Source organism: Temnothorax nylanderi, unplaced genomic scaffold (genome assembly GCF_030848795.1).
Source record: "Temnothorax nylanderi isolate EJ_2023f unplaced genomic scaffold, tnyl_v1.0 TNYL_tig0083_pilon, whole genome shotgun sequence".
Lineage (NCBI taxonomy): Eukaryota > Metazoa > Arthropoda > Insecta > Hymenoptera > Formicidae > Temnothorax > Temnothorax nylanderi.
This window is the reverse complement of record NW_027249145.1, coordinates 647,619-671,071: the sequence shown is the minus strand read 5'-3', so window position 1 is coordinate 671,071 and position 23,453 is coordinate 647,619. Positions and strand designations below refer to the sequence as shown.

At 36.4% G+C, this 23,453-nt stretch overlaps 1 long non-coding RNA gene across 3 annotated transcripts in view; it reads right to left on the bottom strand.

The window, feature by feature from the left end:
- The window catches only part of LOC139774592 (uncharacterized), a 208,368-nt gene that overhangs the window by 47,784 nt on the left and 137,131 nt on the right, over positions 1–23,453 (bottom strand). Inside the window, exon 1 of one of the 3 annotated variants that reach the window (XR_011718613.1) lies at positions 22,438–23,344. The exons of the other annotated variants lie outside the window; for them this stretch is intronic. This is a non-coding gene — a long non-coding RNA (uncharacterized lncRNA). Of the gene's footprint in view, positions 1–22,437; positions 23,345–23,453 lie in introns of those variants that run through there. 3 annotated transcript variants of the gene reach the window in all.

Sequence of the window (23,453 nt, the reverse complement as noted above, 5' to 3'; positions counted from 1 at the left end):
CGACGACGGGAGAAGCAAATAAAAAATCCTAACCACTCCGACGCGTTTCCAAAAGACTAGCCAGCAAAACTCGAATGGACATGTGAGCAAATATCACATGTGAAAAATGTTGGCCTTGTTGAAATTTCAAACTCCATTACAACTTCGAGAATTGCGAGTCCAATTTTTTTTAGAAACAAAATTATTGTAGACAATTGTGACACTTGTATTAGATAAAACTGAAAATTGCTTTTTTTTACATAAGACTATAATTTATATCGATACAATCTTTTAAAACAAAAAAGTGATATTAAATTCTGTAATAACGCCAGGTTAATCCAAAGAAAATCTAGATATACCTCAAGTCGCTTGACCTAAATTTTTCGACTCTTCGGGTTCTTTGAGCGGATCAAACAGTTGGAAACCACAAGTCGACCCACTGTAAGCGGAAGAGACTAGCGGGCTTAGTTTACTCATGATCCGACTAACCGTATTCTATACAACGGATATCTAATACGGTCATCTGAACCAGTAACGATAAAACGGCAGAGACGTGCAAAGCGGATGTTCCAAAATAATTCTCTGTAAATTTGAAACTTGAATCATAAATTGCTTATTAAGTTAACTTGTTGGTACTATATTTATAAATCTGCATGTGTTTAAAAAAATGTGTTTAAAAAAATATGAGGAGCGGAAAATAGATGGAAACGGAAGATATTATAAATGAGTTTTGTATCGTTTATAACCACGTGTTATAAATAATACGAAATTCATATTAACCATGTGTCGATATTGTGATACTACACAACTGGACTTTATTTCAATTGATCATCCATAATCAAATCTTATCCTGGTTAAGTTTACGTAATAGTGAAGCGTGACTAATTATATATCAATTACGAGTGACTTCTTTGCGATAAATTTAATATAGACTGAAGAGAACTTTTGTCATAAAATTGTTTCTATCATATAAAATGATCTTTCACAACAGTAATATAAATTGTCACGTACATTGACAACGGAAATAACTTCTGTGACGAAATTGCACAGTAGAATTTTAGAGAAATAAAGCATACAGTCTCCGCGGTTGGTCTGACAAGCTACTTGGCAAGAGAGACCGCGCACCGATATTACACATAAACCCCACCAGCGGCATTTAGATATTTGCAATTCATATCACGTCTCATGCATGCGCGATGGAGTGACTGCTGCGACCGCTCTATGTCATCGGTCGTGTCCCGCGTAACTGGTCACGGTATGTACGTGTAAAGCGATCCACCCCCTGAAGAAATGTACCGGCTTACCAGACCTCACCTCCGGCTCCGGCCCGTTTCATGCAAGTGCACTCATTGCTTCCGGAACACCGAATTCGCCCTACTTCCATTGGCAACTAAGAGAAGCAGTACTATACAATCTTCACAGCTTTCCTAACTAATGTAGTGAGATCATTTCTCACTTTTTAAATTAATAATATTTCAGCGCATTATTTTGTAATACCTACGAATGAAGATTCAAATAAATATTATTATGTAACCAAGATTCAGTTCTGACGGCGTTTAACGGCGTTTCTCTTGATTTGATTGAAGATCCAAATAAAATTTTTAAAGAGTTTTAGGAATTGCAAGATTGCACAATATTACTCCGAGATTTGAGAAACCAGAAACAGCATTCCGAAAACATTTGAAGAATTATAAATTCGTATAGTCGTATAAAATTTAAACAGCCAAGAGATGGTACAATTTCAATAATTATAGTTAATTCATTATTTCACGGTTCCAAGCATTTGGAAACTTAAGCACATCAGAGTTTTATTTTTAATTATAAAACAAAAAAAAATGTTAAATTAAGACAAAACATAATAGTTACATTCATTGCAATTCACTGCGGTATTTGTTGAAAATATAGAATCTTTTGCATCTTAGGATCGATAACATCGACTAGCTGCACGAATTTCAATGCAGCCGATATCATCAGCGCGATTGTGTGTTTGGGACTACGGTGTTTCAATTCGGTGCCATGTAACCAGCAAAAATCGATGCATCGTCGCATTGGAAAGTCATGACTATCGATGGTTCATCACAAAGCACGCTACTGGCGACCGATACTCCATAAAAGCCTGATCATCCGCTTACGACCGTACCGGCGTGAAAAACTATGCGTCAAAAATATATTTTCGCGGGAGCGACACGATAGTAATGTCCGCGACAGAAAATTGAGTGAAGCAGCACTTCGGTAAATAAATTGATATCATATTTGCATTGTCTACAAAGAGGATCGTCGAAGCGAAATCATTTTTAATTAATTTACTAGCTGTACCCGAGTGAAATTAATCTTGTAAAACATATATGAGTACTCATTTAAGCCCCCGAAAAATTGATGGTGTCTCTTCACCGAATGCATTTGATAAATTACAAAGATAAAATATAATAAATTACAGAAATGAAAATTGTAATTTAAATATTATTAACGGAATATAATTCAAACATTATTACTGCAAATAACACAATCATATGGAGAACGTTTTGCAATTCTAAATATGAAATTAACAAAGTAGATATAACATTTCCATTTGCTTCCATATGCGGTGTTCAGTATGCACTTCAGAGTTAAAAATTCGACACATTTATCAGTTTTATTAACAGCCGATTGTGAGAGAAAGATTAAATGTCACGGTTATGGGATTAGGCCGCTTGTTTGGCAACAGGATCACGAAGCGCAAACAATTTCGTTAACGAGTTCCAACTATTAGGCCCTATCCGAACTCAATTCTTGATACAGATGTTCTCACATGCGCAGAATTGGCTGGTGTGCGGTGCATAACCGGCATTAGCCTGCGTGTCACGTGCGATCACCTCCGCCCGTGCGTGTGCACCTTCCATCCCACATATGCACGAATGGGAAATGTGCTTCCCTTCTTTGAGTCGTGCAACACCTTACGCGGCATACCGCGACAGTAATGCTGCGCTCGCGGCACCTTGACGTTTTAACATCGTGTATAACTTTACTTTTATTATACGTAAAAAGAAGTTGACAAAATTTACCTCCGCAGCAAAGGCAGCTTTGTTAGACTAATGCGAATCAAGATATAATGATCTCATGTAATTGAATAATAATTTATAAAATTTGTAATAATCGATAATTAAAAGGAACTAACTTTTTTCTTAATTATTATAAATTTTATAATAAAGATACAGTAAAGATTGCAACGATTTTAGTGATCTTCAACTAGAAGTGGCCTCTGTCCAAAGAATATATATACCTTCCGTATACTAGAATCGAAATTTTCGGAAAAACTTCACATTCCCATTAGTCATAACTGGAACGGTGCTGACTCATCGTCGCTCATTTTAAACTTTAATAAATCATACGTTTGAAGTGTAAAATGAACGAAGAAAAATGAAGAAGCAATGTATCTTTTAATGACATTACCACAACGCGTATTACACAAGTATATAGAGAATTTAAGATATTAAAGTCACATTAATTATTCGATAAATGTAAAGGCAAAAGATTAGATGGCAAATTAAGCGTGGCTAAAATTATGGATGAGCCAGCTTCGCGTTCGATCGAACAGGAAGGACGCGACATGGAAATGAGAGAAGGGCGCGTGCACGACTCTCCCGCGCACCCTTACGCGAGCATCCACACACATACACACACACACACACACACACACATAAACGCACACATACAGAGCTTCGTACGCCTCTACAGCTTGTTGCGGATTATGTAGACTCTCGTTGCAACATGTGTTCGTTATATCGCTCCGACGGAGTTACCAACTCTCGACTAAGGCTTCCCTCGTCTCGACGCCCCGCGCGCGCATCACGCGGCGCGTTTACGTACACGCGTAACAGCCCTGCGGCCGTGTGCGCACTTGTACAATGTAAATATTTTACGTAGCTACGTCGTGAATTAAGCGGCTTAAGTAGATTAAGGCTGGGCAAGGCGCGGCAAATATATCCGCCACCGCGGTCTTGCAATCTTAACTTGGCGAGTGTCGAGTTGCTCGAATGTCATTACTGTCACACTCGCGGATCGAAGGATTATCGAAACGTTCTCAATATATCCCATTTGCATCTGCACGATTTTCCACATTTCTTTTTCTTCCTTTATGTCTCCAAATTCACCAAATCAGCAGTATTCGGATTTGACTCTTGTCAATTCTATGTTCAGAATTATGAAGCACTTTTAATACTTTTTAACCTTTTTACCCTCTAAGGATGATGCGGTTGGAAGAATAATATCATATACACACGGTTTATAAATCAAATTTTCTCACTGCTTACAAATGAAACTGGAAGAAATTATGAGAAGTAAATATAACTCTCTGTTCTCTATTATCACATTTCTTTTCATATCTGACTGCAATCTGATAAAAACCTTTTCAATTTTCATTACTCGAGTTGCTGAATCCTCTGCTGACTCTAATATTAACTAATAAACTCTATTTTCGCAGTTTTATCTGTTTTTTCTTCTTTCTTTAGCTATCATTACGTCATAAATCTGATTCACAAATCATTATACCGCACACAATCAGAGTTAAACGATCGCGGATAATTTAAATTCAATCGGATAATTGGGCGGATCCGGAGCGTATTTTCAACGAATCGTGCTGAGAAACCGATTCGATGAAACCCCCGAAGAGGGAGGTATCCGGAATCGTGTCTCACATACATACGATCAATCGATTTCTCGTCTCGTTAATCTCACAGAACGTCGCTTTCATCGAATCGTCGAGGCAAGGTATCTCGTAACGAACCGGGCAGCTTTCCATTTGTTTGCCCTGAAAACGTTAATGGCGAGATCTGCTTCTCCGTGTCCCAGAAACTGAGCGCCCGAAGGATTGACGGTCGCCAAAGTAAACTCGATGCCCGTGGAGTTTATCCCGGACCGTGCTGGCGTAAAGGTATCCCGAAGGACAGCGGCGCGGCGCGCGATGGAAAGGATGCGAGTTTCCGGAGCACGTCGTTGTGCCCGAAAAGTTTCCGCTCTTACCGCCGAGAGTTCCCTTTTTCTCTTTTAACCGTGCATCTGCCTGACCACAATAGTAAATACTTTGCGAAGACGTCTACCAATATATACGAAGACTGAAGCATCATTCTAAGAATGGGCTTCTTAATCTTTTAATCCTCTTCACAGATATATTCCTGATAGCAACCCTTTGAATTTTAATTACATTTGACGACAAACGTTAGCTTTTGCCCCACTTTAGACAATCTATAATTCGACAGGAATAGAAGAAATTCTATTTATATTTTTATTTTCCATATGTTCGTTGATATACATTTGTGCTCTTACGATATATTTATATATAGTGAAACATGTATTTTATATGTATTTTACTATACAATATGCATATATGTGTATTCTGATTTTTGAAATGTACTATTTTTTTCAGGACAAAATTGTAAATAGAATTTTATTCTAAATCTTGAAAATTAATGATATAATGATATAAAAATAGGCTTAATATTGGAGTGATGTATCATTAAGAAAGAAGCTTTTATACATATAACATTCTTCTTTATAAACACATTTTTAACGTGTATAACCTATTAATTATAAAATTAATATTATAACCTTATTAACTTAGTAAAAGCTGCATGTTACATTTGCTTTGTAATATTATTCCATGAAAATGTTTTATAAAATACGACCACAAGAAAAGCTTTTATAATCTTACAATTTATCGCTACTCTTTCTCTAATACATTTCATAATTAATTTCAAAAATGTTACGCACGTAATAAATTTCTTGCATATAGCAAATTTCGTACACAGAGTAAATTTCTTGCAAATTTAATGTCTCAAAATTAAAACGTCATAACACAAAAAAAAATTATCGATATCCGTATTGCATTTTAAATTCCATCTGCTTGCGATGCACGAATTGAACAAATCCAGTGTTTCGTGTGCAATTATAAAATATGTGAAAAAGCGCGTGCTTAAACGTCGAATGTCCGGAGAAGCGTCAAATGCCTCTTCGAGCTGGAATCAATTTCGAGGATGCGCACTCGTGAGTGCTCTCTCGCGAAAATTTTCGGCCGAGCCGAGAGTTTCGACCGTTTTCCCATTTTCATCCCAGATCGTAACTCCCTAGAGCGCGTCAGCCGCGCGGTATACGCGCGAGGGCGGTAATACTCTCGCGCGCACGGATGTATTCTCGTTAATAGAAATAATACTCGAGCGCTGAAAGTAAACAGGTGTACGGTAGCGCCCGGTTAATACGCCCAGTAGACATAATATACGACAGAAGTACGTGGGATAAACGACGACCAACAGGGCGAAGAGAGGTCGGGCGTTCGCCGCCGAGCGTGTATAATTTAATGTTCAGAAGCCCGCGATTATATAGGATGTTTCAATTTACCTTTTCTCAATTAAGTTTCCATAGAGATAGACTTTCAAGTAATTCAAGTTTTAAACATAGATAATTCAAAAATTTTTTAAAAATTCAGAAAAGAAAGTAGATAAAGATTTCGAATAAAACAGGTTTGTAATTTGTAACTGCAGAAATATTCAAGTTAAACATTTAATAATTGTAAAAAAGCAATGGCGGGACAGTCGAATTGTTGCTAAGAAAAAAATCGAATATCAAGGCATCATTCATCGGGAGTGGGAGGAAGGGAAAAAAAACAGCAAACCTGAAACAATCTGTATACTCCGCAGCATCATCTCCCATGGCTGGAGCTGATAAAACGTGCGTGTCAAGCCGTGAAGTCGTCGGCGCGGTGACTTATATTTTACACCAACCGTGTCGTTAAACATCCTCGACGGGCCTCGCCATCGTTCGCAGATCCTATCAAAAATGTTACGACCCAATATCTCTCTCGTTGCTCCACGTTTACATCGCCTACGGGTAAACCTTGCCTGACATCTAAACGTGACTTACTTCCGGAAATAACTGTATTAATGATTTTTATCAATTTTTTTCGCACCATCAGTCGCTGAGTCTGAAAAATGATAACCAAAGTGTATTTTAAGTGCAATATTTACTTCGATGATCTGTTAACAGTCTTTGAATTCAGACTCCATTACATGTTACGTCAAGACAATTGAATATTTTATCTTTAAAATATATTTTTATTATCGTCTTATTCGCTACTTTTCGACTGACAGCTCAAGTACAATAATTGACGTATTCGGTCTTCGAAGAAATTTAAACTGTGCGATTTAAAGGGAGAAAATAATACGGGTAAATGATCGCGCTTACAGGTGAGATCATACCAATAATGCCTTGATTAGCGTCTCGGGACGCCTCGTGCGTTTGTCAAAGCCCGCAAAACCGAATGCAATTAAGCGTCATATAGAGCTCGTCGCGCCGTGTCGCGCCGCGTCGCGTCGCGTATGCACGCTCGATAGAGCTCGAGAAGCGGGTTCGTTTCGCGAAACTGCCAATAATAATTAACGTTGGCACGAAGCCTCGTCCGCCCTCACCTAACGACGAGTACCTACGCGCGCGTCTCTGTGCGCCACAGGAAGTGCCTACGGTGAGGAAGCACACCGTATAACGAACTTTCGCGAACGGACTTTGGCTTCGTTGACCTGCCAATAATTATCGATCGGCATTCTGTATACGCGTATATTCGCGAGAAGGACCTGGCGGTGCATTGGATTTACGAGACGCGGCTGCATCCCCAAGAAAACATCTTTTAACCGAAACGGAATACTAATCGTCATATTAAAACGCTAATAGCGAACCGATACAAGACGTCCCGTAAAAGAAAAAGAACAATATTTTATCCTATATGATTCTTGTTTGATAGTAAGTAAATTTTAAAATTGTTCGATTTTTAAATAAGTTAGTTAATTAACAGTAATCTCAAGTTAATTGCGTATTATATCATTTTCTGATATTTTGGCTTTTTTAATAATGACAGAATAGATTGTTATTTATTAATTAGGAAATTAATAGATAGTTAATAGATAACAGTGCATACTCTCAATTTAATAATTCTATATTTGTATGTCGTTTGTCATGTACAAATAAATTATTTGCATTGAACTTTCATGAATTAGTCAAAGCCAATTTACAAATGTATAATTATGTTTCTGATATAATATGTTAAAATTACAATTCTTGTTAAAAGATATGTCACTATTAAAATTAATTAAGATAAAACATCACAAAAGCAGTTTTATAAGAATTTATAAAAACAAAGCATTTTTTGTGAGATAAAGAGGAGATAAATAATAGATAATACCAAAAATATTAATATTTTCACTAAATACCTATATTACACTAAATACCTATATTACTATTTTCATATTTTCAAAATGTTGATATTTTCAAGATCTTTAATAAAAACTTTATGAGACACTTCAGAAATGTGAGTTTTCTAGAAATATATATTTTAAGTGTTAAGAAATATGAACGAATTAACATTTAATTTCTAGTTTGTGGAAAGTCATCTAATTAAATTTCAGCAAATCTCTCTAGAGCACACACACACACACACAATACTTTAATATTCCCTCGAGTAATAAACTATTCGTAATATTTGGAATAAAACATATTTGTAGATTATTACATGTATATGTAGATCGTATTGAGAGCAAGACCGACCGTAACATTTGTGCTTATGTCGAATATATATCCAAGGCGCACTACGTATCCCATAGAGAGTTGTAACACTGGATTGCGCGGGCATCTCTGTACCTAGATGCATGCAGAAACATGGTAATGGGTGAAGAGTATTTTATTACGATGCGGCAGATAATGCTGAATGTGCTCTGCTTCCCCGCTTGCGTGGCGGTGGGCGCTATTGCGTGGATATCTACCGAATGCCCATCATGCGACCAACTATATACACCGCTCGATATAGAAGCGCAGGAAAATGCGCTTGCTTTTCTATACATCTCCCAGAACTGTCACCCTATTCCTCATTCAGAAATTCTTTGATCAACATAACCAATTAACGAATTATAAGTGATTCAAAACAAGAACTATAGTTTGTATGTCAAGTTTCAAAAGTACAAACAAATAACAAATTCTTATTCTCCATTTAATATTGCATGGCTCATGTTAATATTTTAAATGTATTAAATATTATAAAATTAATAAAGCAGAGTTGATACCCCTTGTTCAGTTTTTGCTTCAAACTTGCTAAAAATCTTTGTGGATAAGAAAGCAACGTCTATATAATAGCTCGATATAGATTCTGATGTGAAAATTATTTGACATGAATTTCTAATATCGCTTGGCATGAACAAACAATATACAATGAAACACACACGTCCCATACTATATAGTAAGCGTTTTAGCGTTTTTTATTTTAATATCTCATAATTTGATTGTTACTTCTCAATCAACATGTGAAGCAACATGTGAAGCAAGCACGCATTTTACATTTCAAATGGATTTGCAAGTGTCTGTCCTTATCACTTCAAGTCAAGCATTAAAAAAATGATTCCTATGATAATTTTGTTTGTGCAATAATATAACCAGATGTAGCATTTTTTAAATTACAATTAAAAACTTATATTTTTATGCAAAATAATAAACAGAAAAGTTATTTTATCTCTACATCTTTGCAAGATCAAGAATATCTTTCGCGCGTGTCTTTCAAAATTTTTAATTTAACTTAATTTTAGCACATACTTAAATAAATAAAATATTACATAAGTTTGTCTGCGTTCGCAATTCTTTTCTCTATTTTTCTAACTTGTATCTCTATTTACTATCTACACATTTGTTCTTTCAATAGCTAGTTTGAACATTTACGCTTTGTAGCATGAATGTGTAATTTTCTTCATTTCTCTCTACATACTTATGCGCTGATGAAATATTTTGTTCCGAAAATGCATAAATTTGATTTTATCACGCAGCTGACATTATCGAAAAAAAAACGCGAAAAACGAAACTCGGCATTGTGTTATCCGTTGTGAGCTATAGATACGTATAACGAGACAGTATGACGCTCGTTCGTTACACGCTTTCATATTAGCTGCATGGGTCAGGAAAGTGATCCGCATCACGTCTACACATTCTCTGTCGACGATTTTAAATGGGAGTTAAAAAGTCAACGAGAGATCAGAAAAAAATATAAAAAAATAAATGAAAAAATTGGCACGTATCAATATTTCGTTTCGTATATTGTTACATGTAATAATATTGATTTGATGATATAAATCTTGATGATATAAAAACATCAAAAGAAATAATAGTAAATATACTCAATTTATGATGATAATTATAAACAAAAAATGAAAGAAAGTTTCAATGAAGATATTAGTGAAAAATAAATTCTGCTATTTACGTAAACTATTGTGTTTAATTAGTATAATTATTATTTAAATAAAAGTTTAAATAAAAATATTTTAATTATTTATTATATATTTTTAATCATTTAATCTAACAAAATTATGCAAAGAAATTATTTAATAACAAATCCAAGTGCATATCTATTACTAATAATTTAATATTAGATACTAGATTAGAGTAATAATTACGATACCCCAAATACTAATAATTGTCTTTGCCTTTTTTTCTTTTCGTGCATCGTGCGCAACGCCAAGATGAAACAACTTTGTAGTTATGCGTTATAAAAATTTACACTGCGTGAAATGTAAAAAGTTATTGCTAAATAAAGTTCGAGAAAAAAGGAAAGTAACTCGCAGAATTCGATTTACCCGAGTACGTACTTCTTTCTTTGACTTTTTGATTCGAAGGTCAAATGGAAATGTTATTGTAGCTGCCGGTGGTTTTGAACATTCTCCCGAACCGGTGTTGCATTCAGAGCGGAAGCAATGGTCTGTGGCAAATGCGAAACTCGTGGTTGCACGTACATCGGTGATTAGGTTAACGCGAACGCGACTCTTTTTTTTCCGGTACGTACGCAGAATTGTTTGGAAAAGCTGCCATCACACTCTCGCGAAGCCATCGTGTTTTTTTTTTTATTTTTAAAGTTTCGCGAACTCTGATATCTGCAATTCCCTTAAAATGTGTTCAAGGTCGTTAACCAATAATCGATGTTAAATTGCAAGTACTTACTTAAAAAAATTACAGCATTGCGACGATATAATATTTTTAACACTGCGCGGACACCGTGTTTTTGAAGCACTCACCGCCGGACACCTTGGGACTTTTAAGTCTAAACTGTCTAAAGGATTTTTGAAAGCGTTTCTGTGTTACAAAAATTCTATAAAAATTCATGTATCATCTTTAAGGTTTCAAAAAGTGATTTCTATATTTATATAAGGCCAGGACTGTTGCAATTTTTTTTAAGTGTTGAAACGTCAGAAGAAAACTGTAAAATACGAAAAATCGACTGTGCCTTAAAAAGCTCACGATGTCCGTGCAGTGTTACAAAAATATTTCAATCATGTTTTGTTAACTGTTAAATCTTTCTAAAGAAAGTTCACGATAATTGTAGTATAATTATTCTCCGCAGTCAATATGAGAGAAATAAATATGAATGTGATGCTTTGAAGTTAATATAGCATATTAAAGTGTTTCATCCAACATGCGCGAATCAACATTATATATGTTATTTGTTTACAATGAATTTAATCAGAATATATTATTAATTATGCGATGCAATAAGACAAGTGTTCTCAGCATATCTATGTACATTTATGCCTGTTTATTTGATATCTGTGCAACGCAAAACAGAAACGCAGAAAGTATGTGCGATATCGTACAAAATTTGCATGACATGAACATATTATAAGCAAAGATGACAGATGTAACAAAGACTATATAAAAAAATTGCACGTAATATCAATTAATGAATGAAGAAAAATAGATTGCATTCGCACTGGGAAGAGAATTAATACAATGTTTATGGCAAATTACGTATAAATGGCTATATAAATAGCAATATAATCATTCATATATAGCTAACATTAAAGATACAAGCGTATGGTGAATTGCGGTCACATAAATTCGTTTTTATTCTCCATTCTTGTTATCATTCGCCATCTATAAAAATAACTTGGATATTTTTGCGACAAGCTTCAAATACGCGATATCGATTATACATTTTCGCACTATTTTGCCCCACTTTTGCGCGACCTACATAAGTTCATTGTTGCAACTTTAATCACGAACCGTCGTCGAAATTTCACCTCTTGCCGCTACATCTCGTAACGAATTTCTGTGCAACGTTCTGTCGCGAAAGAGAAAGCGTAGCGCGGGATTCGCGACCGCGGCGTAGTCGCTCAAGCCTCGACTCCGAGCAACGTTAGCATTTTCGCGTAAGAAGTGCTTGCGCGTGTAATCAAACACCAACACAGGAAATACGGGGTACATTCGTGCAGTAACTGTCGATAGTTGCAACATTTGATACAGAAAACGATTTTATAACCGCTCATATTTCGATTAACTTTGTATAAATCTACCGGAAAGATGCATATATAACGTTACAGAAAATAGATTGGATTTTGAAACTGTTCGTATCTTGTTCAATTCGTTTTCTGTCAATCGTCTACCAACAGCGCGACATATATCGCATTTTTCCGTTATTATGTGCAAAATTGAAATTAACAAAAAATAGCAGAAATATTTCAAAAATTGATACAAAAATAGGTAGAGACGTATGTACGAAATACCTTGTTTAACGTGAAAAACATGAAAAAAGGTCAGTCTCATTAAAAAATGTGGAAAACATTGAGCGGATTTTCCATAGTGGGATTTGTCGGCAGGAAATTCTCTGTTAAACCGGCAACAGCGCTACCGCGAATTGTGTTTTCGCGAATGAGAATTAAAGTTGAGGGTGGCGGAGCGAAATTAGTAACTACGGCTTCGCCTTCCGACACGAAACGACGTAATGAGCGCTTTCGCGTGGGAAACAAAGGGCGAGAGAGTAACGGGACTTCGGTTTCGAGAAGGGAAAAACCAGACCGCGCGAGAGCGGAGCGAGCAGGAGAAAAAAAACCGCGGAAAAAACTCCCCCCAAAAAAAACCTCTCTTGCCGCGCTCCGCAATCTCTTCCCGAACGCTTCTTCGTCGCGGCGACGTAAGCACTTTCGCGTGGGAAGAGAAGTGGTTTGCTCGCGTACGTAGCCAGACATCGGCAGCGGCATTCGCGCGCTCACAGATACACCGCAAACCGCGCGCCGTTGGTTGCTTGTCGCAGCAGTAGGCACCGTTGCATTTTTCAGCACGCCTCAGCACTTTCCACACCTCGATCTTCGCCAAAATCTTTACTGTATGGACGCATGAGTATCTTTGTGTGTCGCATATTCATTATTGCGTGTATATAGAATAGCTCAGATTATAATTGTAAAAAATAATTGTATTATTATGTTACTATCTTATACATATAATAGAAAATTATCAAATTATGAAACTAATGTAAGTTATAATATATTTTTAGATTTTAATTAAGTATAAAAACAAATGTTAATATGCATTTTAATGCCTAAATTAAACCTGTGCCTAATCCTCATGAGTTTAAAAATAAATTTTAATTATCTACAATTATAATTCAATTATTCAACTTAGGATGCATTTCTAATTCTTATGCTAAATATAGTTTTTCTGTCCGCCACATCTATTTTGATACTCTTGTTTTTACTCTTGTTTTATATCGAAGATATTATTTGAATACATATGCCGAGATAAAAATTTTATAGTAACCCAGCGTAAATTTAATTGCACAAGCAGCGTAAATAATTTTCAAATACTTTTGCTCGAACATCACCAGTGAGACATAAAACATTCCACGGCCGGTTCATAATTATTCCTAGGAGCGTATAGGGGCCTACAAATAGAGGAAGCATCGTGTTGCGCACCCCGACTTCAAGATTTCTGTTGAAAAGGGACGGCAGGTGCCTCACTTTACGTACGATAAAAACACCTACGTGCTTGAATTCCGCCCACAATGTTGTTTACGAGAATATACGTAGCCGCGTTGTGCTACGTTCTGGGGAAGCTATTGTTGGCGCCATGCTGTGTGCGATGCTCATAATAATTATCGACGATAGACAGTTTTTGTAACACCACATGCCAGGTACGGTAAACGAAGTCACGTGCGATAAATGCAAATTTAAATCCAAGAGAAAAACTGCAACTAATAATTGACCCCCATCTAATGCAGAGTTTCAGTATTTACCGTATGTGTATGCAAATTATAGTATCACAAAAGATAGTTTAAGAATATCACAATTTCAACTTAGGAAAGGACAAAATTTATTTATCTATTTTATATATCTCTTTGACCAAAATATTAAAATGTATTAACGCATTTATATATTTAGACACGTTTCATATCTTGTTAATATGCTCGATAATGGGCACATCATGACGCAATGAAAAAGATAAATAATGAGAAACAAACTTGATCTTCTATCCAGGCGAGCGCTTCGCAGAACGTATCCCATTACAGTGATAGCGAACCAAAGATCCGACGTAACACATCGAAAGTAATATACATGTACATTTCTGTATTATGACTGTGTGATATGTAGTTTGATAAACCATACGGAGAACAATCTTGTTCGAAACGTTGACATAGATAACTAGCCGGAGATATTTGCCACTCGCTGGGTAGCTCCGCCATCGCGGCCGTTATAGTAAAAAGTAAAAACGATGAGTCGTTACATAAAATATATTCGCTTTAACGTACTCGCATCAGCGTTATGTTTAAATTATCAAGATTTAAATTTTCTTTTCGTCATTCTGTCTATTATATGTGACCATGCTTGGTTCTTACATTAATCAATGCGATTAATTGCTAAACGAAATAAAATGAAAAAAACTTTGAAGAAATGAACTCGTTATGTGATTCTGACAACCAGTCCTCCAATTAGCCGTTCGTTTCTATGCGTCGAAAATAATTTCTCTGACATTCGACATACATGTTTGCAACAAACGCTGATAGGAATCGTGTAAAAGCGCAAAACCAACATGGCGAGCGCGCGAGCGCTGAACGAGCGAATGCGTTGTAATCAACTAGCGACGTAGTAGATTGGCTGTCTCGCAAAAATTGCGGCTATCCGAAATTCCGAGATTAAACCAGGAACGGCTGAAAAACTGTCGAAATCGCGAAAATACAGAATGCGTCGCCGGACGGTGCTGCGGATTATTTCCAATCAAAACGAATCGCTTTAAATCCCGAAATAAACCAATCGCGTGTCCGCGCGTTCTATCCGCGATGTCCGAAAATGAAGACATCAATCGCGGTATTTGCGTCCGGCAAAACTAATTAACTAATTCCTCGCCGTCGCTCTTCTCTTATCGCTCTAAATAAGATATAAACCTGAGTTCTTGCCAGTTAACGGCAATGCAGATTGCTGAGGATTTAGTCTTCTTGGAAAACGTCATTAAACTTCAATTACGTGTGGCATACTGAGAAACTATACGCCTGTCACTGTAATTTGAAATTAAATTTTCTAAAAAATGGTTAACTTTAGTTATTCCACCCGTCTAGAAAGAATTATATTTCTAGAATAATTTATATACTATTAAAATTATCGATTTTTTATTATTTAATTGGTTTTAGAAGTAAACTTAGAGATGTTTTTTTTATCCAGGATAATTTTCAAAAGTAGCTCTTTAGCTACTTTAACTTTAGCTAGTTTAAATTTAAAAATTTAATTAAAATAAATATTAATCTCTCACAGAAATTTTCTTGCAATAACTTGCAAGATAAAATGTAGAACACTTGACAATATCATAAGCATCCTATGCACTCTAATGTATTAGTATTTCGTAATTAATTAATAAATATCTAGTTTCTTCTGTTTTTTTCAGAGATATTTAATAAATAAATAGCTATTTACGTAAAATAGCCAGTAGTCTAATGATGCCTATATATATGTTCAACACTTTGTGGCATCAAAACTTTAATACTTTTTCTTCAATTTTGTCTTGTTTCGTTAGTATTGACTCACACACGTGTGCACAATGATACGCGCGATTGGCAAGCATACAGAAAGTGATTTTTAAATAGCGCTCTTGTTTTTTCAAGTGCAAAAAGTATAAATAGAGCGCGTACAGATGCTGCCTACGTAAGCATACAGAAGAAATCGTGATCTCCTTAAGGTGCGATTTATTTGCATTTTGCAGCGATCAGACCAATTGCGTGGCACATCCGTTTGATTCCCCAATACGCAAGTGCTCAGTTCGCAAATCTTCGATTCGATCGCTTTATACTTTAAAATTGGATTCTTGCCAAAGGCGTATGCATCCCGCAACGTTTTACGAGTCACATTACATTTGCGTGTAAATAACACTTTAGCATCTAGAGCACGATCGTGGAAGTATGAAACAAAAGGGAGCACAACAGTGCTGAAGCACAACTATGAAATAGTAAATTATAAAAATAGGTTAGTGTATATATAATGCTGACTTAATTGTACCCATTTTGCTTTATATGTATATATTTTTCTCAATTAAAACTATTATATTCATTACATTATATAACAATTATCTTTCTTTCAATCTTTTTCGCGTAGAAAATTTGTTATGGACATGCATACCATGTAAAATGATTAGATAAGAAATTTCTCATTATTATCGACTGCTGTTCAAATTATTTACAATTTATAAATAACCTTAATAAACTATCAATTTATAATTTCATAGGTATTTTGTATATACATATATATGTACGCACATAGATACGTAATATGTATTAGAATTGCAATATAGTGAAGTTCAGTATGTATTAATAATCGATTTATTTTACTGTAATTTAACAAAAAATTACATTCACCAGACTTGAGCCCGTTAAATTTCTTTCTGAGGATATGTTAATATTATCGTTTATTCCAATAACCTTACTCAACCACGATTCGCGTACTAGAATAACTGTGATTCAAGATATTACTGTAAACTGCAAAACATATATTTATAGAATTTCAGAATTATATTTCGGCTTTTATATATGTGTAACGACGACCGATATGTTAAGAAATAACAATCCCAAAAACAAATATATGTATATATAAAACTGAAATAACTTATTCTTTCGACCAGTTTAAATTATTTCGCTTACTCGCGTTTTCCAGACTAATTCTGTCATATATAAAACAGATGCAAAGAAAATTTAAAATTATATAAGAATTTTACTCTGTATATGTATAGGTATATATTCATATATTTGTTGCATCTTTTTAAATTTGGATCTTTCTAAATTCAGTTTGTTTTATATATAGCATAAACGAATGTCGGTTTTTGTCATGAAGCATTCGACTGAAATGTACATATGACTTTTAAATTAGCATTTGACCTATCCTTGCAACATTGATCTAATAATACGTTTGACACTGTCGTAATAAAATACATCCACACTTCTGCTTACTTATATAGCATTGACCTAATAATATCACAGCGTTATTGTAATAACAAAGGTAATGAATACTGGTTACTTATTACATATTATCGTATCTACTAGTTATATTATATATAGCAGCATAAATTTAAGCCCCTGCAGTAACTAGAAATTGAAAAACGCGTTCCAATGTAACATACATCTCTATTGTATGTAACAATAAAACATATACATATATTCATACACATGTAACATATATCAATGTACAATCACCAGCAACGTACAGGAATTTGAGATGAAAAAAAATATTCTATTGTCGTAAAAATGTGTGGGCGTCTCCATAAAAGCGATGAATACGGATCACTTTTCACGACTCTGTAACCAGGCCGCGGTCGAAACTTTAGCGAGCGTTAACAAGACGACGGCGGTGATGGGATAGTTTCACGACTTTATGTTACGTAAACTTATTCTGAGTTTTCTTTCGGGGAGGTCGGTAAATTCGACCGCCTAATTATAGAGGTGCCAGAGAGAACGCCTTTAACGCCTCCACCACCACCACCACCACCCGCTTGCTTCTTCCCACGAGAAACTCCGGCGGTGGTGTGAAGGGCGCTGAAGGAGGCACTTGGCTCACCACGAACTAAGAAGTTTCAATTTCCGAACATAGTCGCGATACGATGGTGTTATTAATGCAATTAAGCAGGATTTCCTTCACACGATACGGCCTTGTTGACTATACAACGATAGAAAGTAAGCACTGCCATGTTTTAATCTACTGTTAGTGTATTGCGATATTATAATTTTAAGAAAACTTTAATAACATCAACAAAATCATTTTTGACATTTTATTGTATTTCAATCAATTTGTAATTTCAATTCAATTCTTATTGTGATTATAGAAAAGTTGATACATTAATTATAACTTAAGAAAAAAATTACAAATTTTAACTTTGAATATAAATAATGGAAATAATGTAAAGATGTTGAACACTAATATATTTAATACACATTTTGAAAAAAAATTTATTTATTTATCCTGCCTTTTGAATACTAAATCAATAATTTGAAAAAAAAACTGAAATATTCGTTATTATTGTAACGATAAATGCAGTTTCAAGAAAATAGAAAAAGACAATAGAAAAATGTATATATAAGATAAAACTTCAATATCAGCGCTAAATTATTCTAAAAGGATGTTTTGATAGTATGTTGTAGGTATTGTTTGACGTAATCAATTTTACAATAATGCAAGTTTATTTTTTTCTTATATACGTCAATGCTCGCAATAAAAATGCGATTCTAACCTTCTCCATTTGCATTTATCTTCCCTTTCATGCCTCCGCTCATTGTAATTTTGGTATCGTTTAACGCTATCATCGTCTATCTGTCTTATTATCATATAGCATTAAATAGAGATATATGAGGCACAGTTTGTTCATAAACAATCAATATAAATTACATTGCCAATTGACGTAATTTACACAAATAATCACTGCAATTTTGGACAAAAATATGCAATATACATGCATTGCATATTTTTAGTTGTTTACAAGTTGTTTATAGATTATAACACAATAAATTTTTAAAATGTTTTATTAACAGTCATATATTCCGCTGTATAAAAAACTTTTGACGCTTTTATTTTGTAAATTAATGGGTCTAATTTATCAAAAATATTTCATATTTTTTGCCAAAGATATACGATGTTATAATGGAACATATTATATATTTATATATTGTATATATATATATATATATATATATATATATATATATGTTTTAGTATAACATCTCCTTTTTATGATTTTATAATTGTATAATTGTATAATAAGAGTAGATGTATTTGCAGATGTGATAATATGCAATGCTAATGTGATTTCTATTCGTGAGATGCGTTTGTATCTTATGATATTTTAATCTAATAATAACATTCATACATATGCATAATAACATCAATACCAGCCGAAGAAATATTTCGCTCTTAATGATTTTGTAATTATAATACGAGCAGAAAAAGAAAGAAGAAAAAAAAAGAGAAAGAAAAACAGTGGAAATGGAAAAAAGTAATCACCTCACAGTAAAGAATTGATTTACTTTTTTACTGTAAATTGTGTCCGTGTGCAATACACACCAGCTTCTTATGATTATGTCTTCTCTATTAACAGGAAACTTATTACGCATCGTAAATACATATATGCTAATTTAAATCTTATTATCTTTAATACACATATCCTTGTTAGTGTGTCGAACAATTAGCTCAGTATCATGTTCGATTTGCAAACTAACGATCGTTTCTTTTTCGTTCAAAGTACAAAGTAAAACTCGGATTTTTGCAAAGGTTCCGTGAAAGGAGGCCAGGACGTTGACACGCCGCGGCCGCGCCGAGGACAAGGACGACACCACTTGTTTTGGTGCCGTTTCGCTAATACCGCCGAGCCCGTACTCACCTCTTCGAGGTTCGTGCTCCGTCTACAAAGTGAGAAAATAGTAGCTTTGACAGGGCTCTTTCGAGCCGAGCTCGTCCTATGCGGACCTCTTCTCAATTCGCACCGCAAACGCGAGAGAACTTCCGCGAACGACAATTCGGTCTTCCACTTCGCCGTGTCGTTTCTCACTATCGAAAGAAGGTGCCGAGCAACGAGCTACGCGCAGACAATACGCGGCGAGCGTGGTGACTGCCGCGACTTTGGCACAAGCGTCACGTGCCGCGATAAAGCAACGTGCCCGGTCGAGACGCAAGGTCGGTCGACCTACAACGTAATGGGGAAACTCTTTTTCGGAAGACTCAACACGTCGAATCGCATCTCGCGGATTTAACCCTTCTGCTACGTGTAACGACTGTAATACGCGACGCTAAGTGCTCGTTATAACGCATTCATCGGCTATTGTCGGAAGGTATTACGAGACTTTCACGTAACATTTGATAATCAGTTTGGAATTAATTATTACATCAACAAAATCTTCATTGAAATATAAATATTAAGTAGTTCGATAAGTAATGTCGTATTTATTTTGCTTATTATTAGATATGTGCTGACATGCGTTTGTCGAAATGGAATTGAGAAATTGACTTTAAGGTGGCAGACAGTAGTTGAAAAAAGTAATGATTATATTTTACATTAAATGTAAGTTTCGTTTTTCAAAATTTTTTAAAAAACACAACATTACTCATCAAACGCTCTAACATCTGAGTCGTATAAGTAATTGAAATTGAATTATAAATTCAGAATTATATAAATAAAGTATAGAGTACAATATTATTTATTTCTGAGAAAAAAGATCTGATTATACATTTAAGTTAGTTTTATTATACAGTTAAGTTATCAAAAGTCACTGTTCATTTATCTATAATATCGAATAATGTAGATTTATAAATAAATGCGCCGGTCTACCAAATATCTGTTAAGGAAAAATTGAATTTCTAACAATCAGAAACACTCATCGACTTAATCGTTGCGTGCTACAACTATAGCCGGTGGGTGCACAATGTTCAATGACACGTGTACCGCCTATAACCGGCGACTAAGAGTCTCACTATGAAACTTTGAGTATTCCGATTATGCTCGACTGCTCTCTTAATATTTAACTAATGGTCTGTTGTAGCTTCTAAACGATGAGTAACAACACAACACAAGTTTCCATTTCTTATATTTTCTTAAACTTTCGAAAAACGGTTTTTGGAATTATTTGCAACAATTATAAATTAAAATAAAATAACATTCTCAATAATATATTCTTGCATTTTGTATGTTCGTAAGAAAATGGACTTTCGTTTCCAACGTTATAAAATGTATTTACTTTAGATTCGTTTCCATAAATATTTGTTAACTATGTTTAATTCATTGTCACACGCCGGCCTTTATAGAGATTGAATTAGAAAGAGACGAAGAATCACTTAAACCTCAATTACCTTTAACTAATGTTTATGGGAACGCACAACAGCTAGGTTACCGAAATGTAAATCATGCCGGTTTCGAAACAAACGGCTTATAGACGCGCGCGTCCATCGCGACGCGCCGCGCCGCCCGGCGTGCCCGATTCATGAATGCGTCGCATTCATAATTCTAACATTGTCGATGTGTACCGCGCGTGACGAGGTCTAATGTAGCGTATAACGAAGCGAACGATTCAACAACGCAATCGATACGACTTCGAGTAACGACTAAGCGAGTAACTCGTCGAACGCTCGTGGCAGTATCAAGTAGAGAAGGTCAACATCGACGTTCGCACGAACAATTGTCCGACATTTGCTATTAATAAGTATTATATAAAGGAATAAAAGAGTGTGTGCAACGTTTCGACAGAATGAGGGCCTCTGCGAACGTAACTCGAAGGCTTGAAATAATAGTAACGCGTGCGAAACGCCGTCTTTTCCACATGTCTCGCGAACTGAAGGACACCGTACGCTGATAATCGATAAGGTCAGCTCGCCATTCAATCGTTCGATTTCAAAGCATATTTCTATATTCCAGAGAAGCTCGAGCACACTTCCGCGGGAAGATGACACTCGCGTGAAAGAATTTAGTTTTTTAAATAGTCAGCGAGTTTCCGCTAATCGAGAGTACCTAACCGAGTGTTTTCTCGTTTATTACGTTAAACTTTTCCACGGGACTGCGTAAAACGCATCGTCGATGCTACACGGCCTCCGATAATTTTCCTCGCGACGCGCGGCACGATCGATGCATTTTCATGAATGAAAAAGTGCACGTTTGGCGAAACACCGTCAAATCGTCAACTAATTTTCTAAAAAGTAGGCTAGCTCCGAAATCGAGACTAGGAAAATAATAGCAATCGATTTGCATATGTCTCAATTTTCTTCTTCCGACCCTTAACGTTCAGTTTCACAACGATTCACAGTTGACGCGGATTTGGGAATTCATACGAAACGGAGCGAATATACGGTATGCCACTTTGAAGTCACATTAGACCGTAGCGTGAGCTAAACGCTGTTAAATGTCACGTGTCACGTACGGAACCGTTGGGCGAACATAGGGAATGCGCGATGTAAAAGCCGTGTCGCACCATTAATAGAACGGAGTATGGAATGTGGGAATTCGGACACGGCGAATAACTCGAAAACGCTTGCACTTCTGCCGCCGCAGCCGCCGCTGCCGCCGCACATGTTTAGCCAAACAGCTGTCCGCAGTTACGCTTATCGAATCAACTACACCCGTCCGGACGACTTCAACCATGTTACTACATCCCAGAGAAACAATGCGGATCGTTAACGGCCTACCTACCCAATAGTCATAATCCAAAGCTGTTTTTCACTGGTAATTTCAACGAGCGCCGTTCCAGAGCACCTCCTCGCTGCCTCCTTTCGCGAGTTCCTCCGCAGGATGCGTACAGCTCTCACTGGGCGACGATATCAACGGCACATCGGCATGTTACAAATCATCACGCGATCACGTTTAGATGGGAATTCCAGCTGCTCTTAATCCTCCACGATGATTATCTTGCGGATCAATTGATACGTTACTCGATTACTATCGGGATTATCGGAGCACCGTCGTCGTGTCCTTCGCAGGGAGGATGACTGTGCAAACAGGACGATATCTCGACGAACCAATAGAGAATACAGTTCGTCTTCGATAATCCTTTCGCCGATCAGAAACGAGTCAACACGAAACGAATTTGACTAATGGATCACCCGAACGAACGGCCGTGTTCTTCGTTGAACGTACGATCCGTACGATCCGAAGGTATACCGTAAACACAAGTCAGTTGTACACAAGAGGACTTTTTGTACCCTTCGGAAATTCTCTTCTATTTATCACGAGACGACTGAGACACTCGAACAGTCGTGCTATTCATCGAGACCTCATCGCGACACAGGTCAATGAGTACTTCGCGATACCCTCGGTAGATTCTCGCAGCCACGCGCGTGTGGACGATTTCGGAGTAGTCGAGGGCACTTGTTCAGCGATCCGAGGGACAGGGGGGACAACCGGGAATGGGGAGCACACTTGCCGTGAACGCCGCGGGGGACCACCCTTCGCGATCACGTCCGCCGAACGCGAACAGGTGGGCACCACGCTCGACAAGTCACGTCGCGCGCGGAACACGCGAATCTCGCGAGTTCCGTGATACCCGACGTACAATAGAATACGCACGCGTCGTCGCGACGGCTTGACGTCGACTGAGGTGGCACGGATACGGCGCCTCGCGCCTGTCCGTCCCTGCTTTGCCGCCTCCACCACCACCACCTCCACCGCCGCCGCCGCCGACGCCGCCGCCGCCGCCACCGCCACCGCCG